The sequence below is a fragment of the Symphalangus syndactylus genome, chromosome X (genome assembly GCF_028878055.3).
Source record: "Symphalangus syndactylus isolate Jambi chromosome X, NHGRI_mSymSyn1-v2.1_pri, whole genome shotgun sequence".
In the NCBI taxonomy this organism is placed as follows: domain Eukaryota; kingdom Metazoa; phylum Chordata; class Mammalia; order Primates; family Hylobatidae; genus Symphalangus; species Symphalangus syndactylus.
Genome location: NC_072447.2, coordinates 64,764,176 through 64,771,587, shown reverse-complemented (window position 1 = coordinate 64,771,587; position 7,412 = coordinate 64,764,176).

The following is a 7,412-nucleotide window of genomic DNA, read 5'->3' as shown; positions in this document are numbered from 1 at the left end:
TGAACAATTAAACTTCTTTCCTTTATAAATTACCCAGTCTTGGGCAGTTCACGCTTGGCCAGCATGAGAATGGACTAATACACTAGGAAAATAGTAAACCAAAAGCAATACCATGTTCCTGGAAGGATTGCAGAGATTAGTGCCACCATCAAGGACTTGAAAAAATGCAGGGGTGGTGATTCTCACCACATCCCCATTCAACTCAAATATCTTACCTGTGCAGAAGACAGATGGAATTTGGAGAATGGCAGTGGATTATCATAAGCTTAATCAGGTGGTGACTCCAATTGCAGCTGCTGTTTCAGTGTGGTTTCATTGTTTGAGCAAATTAACACATCTCATCTGATATGCAGCTATTGATCTGGCACATGCCTTTTTCTTCATACCTGTCCGTAAGGCCCACCAGAAGCAGTTTTCTTGCAGCTGTCAAGGCCAGGAATATACCTTCACTGTCCTACATCAGGGGTATATCGACTGTCCTACCCTATGTCATAATTTAGTTTGTGGGGATCTTGATCATCTTTCCCTTCCACAAGAAATCACACTGGTACATTACATTGACTATATTATGCTGATTGGACCTAGTGCATGAGAAGTAGCAACCACTCTAGACTTATTGGTAACACATTAATATGCCAGGGGATGTGAAATAAATCTGAGAAAAATTCAGGGGCCTTCTTTAGTGAAATTTCTAGGGGTCCAGTGGTGTGGAACATGTCAAGATATCCCTTCTAAGGTGAAGGATAAGTTGTGGCATCTGGCCCCTCCAGCAATGAAAAAAGAGGAACATAGAGAAGATGTAGGCCAAGTAATAGAAAGTTATGGTATGTAGGATGAATGTCTACACATCTAGTGTACAACATGAGGACTATAGTTAATATTGTATCATATACTGGTAATTTGCGAAGAAAGTAGATTTTAGGTACCTTTATTACAACAACAACAACAAAATTGAGATGATGGGCATGTTAATTTGCTTGACTGTGGAACTCAGCGTTCTACAACAAGTCCAGGCTGCTCTGCAAGCTACTCTGCCACTTGGGCCATATGATCCAGCAGATCCAATGGTGCTTGAAGTGACAGTGGCAGATAGAGATGCTGTTCGGAACCTGATATGGTTTGGCTGTGTCCCCACCCAAATCTCATCTTGTATTCCCATATGTTGTGGGAAGGACCCGGTAGGAGGTAACTGAATTATGGGGACAGGTCTTTCCCATGCTGTTCCCATGATAGTGAATAAGTCTCATGAGATCTGATGGTTTTTAAAATGGAAGTCTCCCTTCACAAGCTCTCTTCTCTTGTCTGCCACCATGTGAGATATGCCTTTCACCTTCTACCGTGATTTTGAGGCCTCCCCAGTCACATGGAATTGTAAGTCCAATAACCCTCTGTCTTTTGTAAATTGCCCAGTCTTGGGTATGTCTTTATCAGCAGCATGAAAATGGACTACTACAGAGCCCTTGGCAGGCCCCTATAGGTGAATCACAGTGCAGGCCCTTAGGATTTTGGAGAGGATCCCTGCCATGCTCTGCATATAACTACTCTCCTTTTGAGAAATAGCTCTTGGCCTGCTACAGGGCCTTAGTAGAGACTAAACAATTAACCATGGGCCCCCAAGTTACCATGGGACCTGAATTGCTGTTCATAAAATGAGTGTTATTTGATCCACTAGGTCATCAAGTTGGGTGTGCACAGCAGCACTCCATGAAGTGGAAGTGGGGTGTGTGTGTGTGTGTGTGTGTGTGTAAATAAAATCATGCCCAGCCAGGCCCTGGAGACACAAATACCCTATGATCAGCTGGCAGAGGAAGAGAAGGCTTGGACCTGGCTTACAGATGATTATGCGTGATATGCAGGCGTCACCCAAAAATGGACAGCTATAGTGCTACGTCCCCTTCCTGGAACATCCCTGAAGGACATTAGTGAAGGAAAATTACCCGGTGGGCAGAACTACAAGGAATACAACTTTTTGCTCACTTTTCTTGGAAGGAGAAATGTCCAGACATGGGATTACATCCTGATTCACAGGCCGTAGCCAATGCTTTGGCCAGATGGTCAGGGACTTGGAGGGAACATGATTGGAAAACTGGTGATAAGCAAGGTTGGGAAAGAGCTATGTGGATAGACTTCTCTGGGTGAAAAATGTGAAGATATTTCATCTCACGTGAATGCTCACAAAGGGCGACCTTAGTATAGAAGGATCTTCATAATCAAGTGGATAGGATGACCCGTTCTGTGGATACCAGTCAGCCTTTTTTCCCAGTCACTCCATCATCATGCAATGGGCTTGTGAACAAAGTGGCCATGGCAGCAGGGATAGAGGCTATGCACGGGCTCAGCAACATGGATTTCCACTCACAAAGGCTGACCTGGCTACAGCTGCTGCTGAGTGCCCAAACTACCAGCATCAGAGACCAACACCAAGTTGCCAATATGGCACTATTTTCTAGGGTGATCAGCTGTCTACCTGATGGCAGGTTGGTTACATTGGACTACTTCTGTGTTAGGACTATTTTTGTTGTTTACAACAGAATACCTGAAACTTGGTAATATATAAAGAAAAGAAATTTATTTCTTACAGTTATGGAGGCTGAGAAGTTCAAGGTCAAGGGGTTGCATCTGGTGCAAGCCTTCTTGCTGGTGAGGACTCTCGTAGAGGTTATTTTTGTATGCCTAAGGTGGTGCAGGGCATCACATGTTGAGGCAGCTGAGGAGTGTGCTCACATGGAGCTCAGGTCTCTCTTCCTCTTCTTATAAAGCTGCCAGTTTCACTCTCATGATAACCTATTAATCCATTAATCCATGAATGAATAATTAATCCATTCATGAGGGCTCTGTCTTTTAAAGGCCCCATCTCTCAATACTGCCACATTGGGGATTAAGTTTCAACATTAATTTTGGAGAGACATTGAAACCATAGCAACTTCCATTATGAAAAGGCAGAATTTTATTCTTACTGGAATAGACATTTACTCTGGATACTGGTTTGTCTTCACTACCTACAATGCTTCTGCAAAACTACCATCCGTGGACTTAAAGAATGCCTTATTCACTGTCATGGCATTCCATACAGTATTGCTTCTAATCAAGAAACTAAGTTCACAGCAAATGCAGTGCTGAAATGAGCTCACGCTCATGAAATTCACTGCTCTTACCAAGTTCCCCATCATCTTGAAGTACCTGGCATGACAGAACAGTGGAGTGACATTTTGAAGATTGCAAGCTAAGTGACAATACCTTGCAGGGCTAGAGGAAGGTTCTCTAGGAGGATATATATGCACTGAATCAGTGTCCAATATATGGTGCTGTTTCTCCAACAGCCAGGATTCACAGGTCTAGTAATCAAGGAAGGGAAACGGGAGTGACACCACTCAGTAACAAGCCTTGTGACCCACTAGCAAAATTTTTGCTTCCTTTCCCCACAACCTTATACTCTGCTGGCCTAGAGGTCTTATGCCCAAAGGGAGGAATGCTTCTACCAGAAGATACAATTATTCCATTGATCTGGAAGTTAAGATTGCCACCTGGCCACTTTGGGATCCTCATGCCTTTGAATCAACAGGTAAAGAAAAGACTTACTCTGATAGCTGGAGTAATTCTGACTACTAAGGAAATCAGATTACTGTTCCTCAAAGGAGGTAAGGAAGAGTATGTCTGCAATATAGGAGGATCCGCCAGGGCATCTCTTAGTATTACCATGTCTTGTAATTAAAATCAATGGTAAACTACAGCAACCTAATTCAAGTAAGACTAGTAATGTCCTTAGGAATGAAGGTTTGGGTCACCCTACCAGATAAAGAACTATGACCAGGTGAGGTGTTTGCTGAAGGCAAAGGGAATACATAATCAGTAGTGGAAGAAGGTAATTATAAATACCAGCTACTACTGTGTGACCAGTTACAGAAATGAAGATGGCAATCACTATGAGTATTTCCACCTTATTTTGTTATATGTTTGTGTTTGCATGCGTGTGTGTGTGTGTAGCAAATATCTTTTTCTTCTCTATCTTATCTCCTTTTCATGTAACACAAGATGTATGAACTTTTTACCATAGTATTTAACTTATGAGATATCAAAGAGATTAAATGCAAAGACTTTGCATCTTCTCCTGGGGAAAAGGTTATTCACTTTCCATTGCATGCAGGAGAGTTGTATCATGTTAAGTAAAAAGTATGGCCTTGTTATTGTCTTTTTGGGGGGATAAAGTATGGTTTAAGATGTGTATGGGTGCCAGTTTGACGAGGGGTGGACTCGTGATGGTTAATGTTATATGTCAACTTGGAGGGTGTTTTGGGATGAGATTAATATTTAAATCAGCGAACTCTGACTAAGCAGATGGCTCTCCACAATATGAGTGAGCCTCAGCCAATCAACTGAAGGCCCGAATAGAATAAAATGGCTGACCTCCCTGAGCAAGGGGGAATACTCTAACAGACTGCCTTTGGACTTCATCTGTACCATGAACTCTCCTGGGTCTCAAGGCTGCTAGTCCACATAGCAGATTTGGGACTCACCCCAGCCTCCATAATTTCATGAACCAAGTCCTTATAATAAATCTGCTTCTATATATGTATACACATCCTATTGGTTCTGTTTCCCTGGAGAACCCTAATACACATGGTAGCCCTGTAATCTTAGGGTAGTTACTGAATATAAAATAGAGGACAAACATGTATGCCTCCATTTAACCATCATAATTGTTGTCTTGACTAAATTCCCCATGGTTATAGCACCCATTGCTCTAAAATATCGAATAGTGGGCATGGAGTCCATGAAAAACTCCCCCACAATGTACAGAGCTAAGGGAGCCCAGTGTCAATTAGACATTGACAAGACAATGGCTCTTAGCTCAAGACAGAGCCTTCAAAGGATTGCAACCCATTTTACAAGGCCTATTTAGAGAAGAGGGAGGGTGATTATATCCAATGCTTCTCCAGTTAACAGCTTAATTTGGCCCGTTCCTAACCTTGGAAAGAATGAATGAGACTTCTTGATGAATTACCACAGCCTTTATGCTGTGGTCCCAGCAACTAGACCCCCTAATTATGATTACAATGGAAATTATTGACTCCATCCAATCAGCAACTGATAAATGTTTTGCTATTGTATATTTGGCTAATACATTGTTTAGTGTGTATTTCAATAGCCTCTCGGCCCATTTTCCTTCCCCTCCAAAGTGAAATGGTACACCTTTACCTGGCTACTTAGAGGGTACCTCAACAGCTCTGCTATCTCACAGAGTCTTTGCAGGCAAGACCTTAACTGCATCTAACTTTCTCCAGGAGCACAGATGTGACACCACATTGATGGCATCCTTTTCTAAGAGAATTCTTTAGAAAACTCATTCAGGACATACAAATATTCTAAGAAGGAGCTCACAAAAAGGGGACGGACTATTGCCCCAGACAGGGCAGAAAGCCTTGCTACCTTGTTTAAATTCCTGAATATTGGTAAACTGAGGGTGTTCCATGCCTGTCAACATTAAAGCTTGCCCAACATATTTAGGCCTTTGTGAGTACTGGAGGTAACATTTTCCTCACTTACAAATTTTACTTTGGCCCATTTATGCCATTACTTGCAAAATAGGCCCACCTTGAGTGGGACCCCCTCCCAGCAAAATATTCTAGAATTTTTTCAACCATATTAGTGCCATGCCCACCCTGAGACTTCTTCACTGTAGAGGCTTTAGCATCCTCCTCTAATGCCTCTTGGAGTCTTTGTACCATCCATGATGGCCATGAGTTGTCCATGACCTTCTGATGCAAGAAACTGCCTTCTTAGGTCTTATGCTGTATATTGTTAGAGTGGCAACTGCTGGATACATACTGGGGTCTTGTGGAAATAGAGGCTTTCATAGGCACTCAGCTCATGACCTTCCATTTCCAGCTAATTATGCCTTGGGTCTTGGAAGCAGCACCCTACAAACTCATCACAGCCACCAAAGTCTCTTTGTTACAGGAAGGAACCAAACCTGGGCCCTCTGGCGTATCACACTTACAGGTGGGGATGGCCTCCCCTGTCCTCAGTCCTTTGCCAGATGCCATGGTGCTGGATGAGGCTACCCCTTTACCAGACCCTTTGGCTACTTGGGGACCCCTGTAGAATCAACTGAATGAAGAATAATGGGGGTTTGTCCACTTTATGGATACACTGTCATAATCACACACAATGGAGCTCAGTGGATTGTTGCTGTTTTTTTTTTTTTTATCCCTTAGTTAGGATGTCTCTGATAAAGAACTGGACCCAAGGATCAGTACAATTGGCCAAAGTTCAGGCTATTATCTTAGCAGTGGATGCCTGGGTCACTAATTGACCCCCTCTGTAAATATTTAGACCCTTAGGTTATTGCCAATTATATGGCTGTCTGGTTTGGACAATGGCAGCAACATAAATTCCTTATCCAGTGTCTCTTTTGGGGTATGGAACTCTGGGAATCTCTTGCCTCACAGATACCAAAATATAAGTCAATACCACACATGCCTTTACATATAATAAAACTATAATACAAGGCCTCATTAAGACACTCGTTACTGCCGTCAGAGTTCCAGACGCCATTTATTGCAACCAAGACATTCATTTCACTTCCCAGAATACACAATGCTGAGCTCTAGAATGAGACAGTTGATGGAACTTTCATCTTTCTTACAGGTATCAGGCTACAGACCTCATAGAGCACCATAATGGATTATTTAAATCTGTTTAAATTCAATTACAAAAACATAGTACATTTTATTTCTCGAACATCAGGAGTAAATTGTAATAAGGAAACTGTCTCTCTCTCTCTTTTTTTTTTGGATGTTTGCTGACAGCATCTAAGCCTCACCTCGGTTCTCCTTAAGCCCTGCATTTGGACAAGCTAATGAAATTCCTGGGTGCTCTCTCCTTTGTTGTTGAAAGGAGTTTTAAACTATGCAAGTCCCCAGCTGCACATTGGAACCCTCACCCCAGCACCCCTAACCACCATAAAAACTGTAAGCTAGTCTCCTTTCCTAGCTCTATCAAGACATTTTCAGATCAGCTTTGGAAGCCTTCCTTGCTCTCCCAAAAGAGCCTCATTATGCGAGTAATAAACCTTTGAATACCCTGTTGATGTGTATACGGCATTATCGCTCTTGGTATCTAAACCAAATTTTGCATGGGGTCCATTCTGTATCTTCAGAGTGGCCACAACAGGTGGCTTATGTTTGTAAAAAGAATCCTTAGGTGGATATATGAAAGGATAGTGGAGTTGTAGGGGAATGGCTCCTCCATGATGGCCTGGCACCCTTGCATATATCCATATAGGCTTGAACTGCAGCTAATCTGAGTTTTGGTTAAATGCTTTGTGATCCTCCCAGAACATGAGAAGATCAGAGGCTGTAAGGAGCTGCTATAAGGCTTTCTCCCAGTCACTTCCCTCTCTCTCCTGAGAG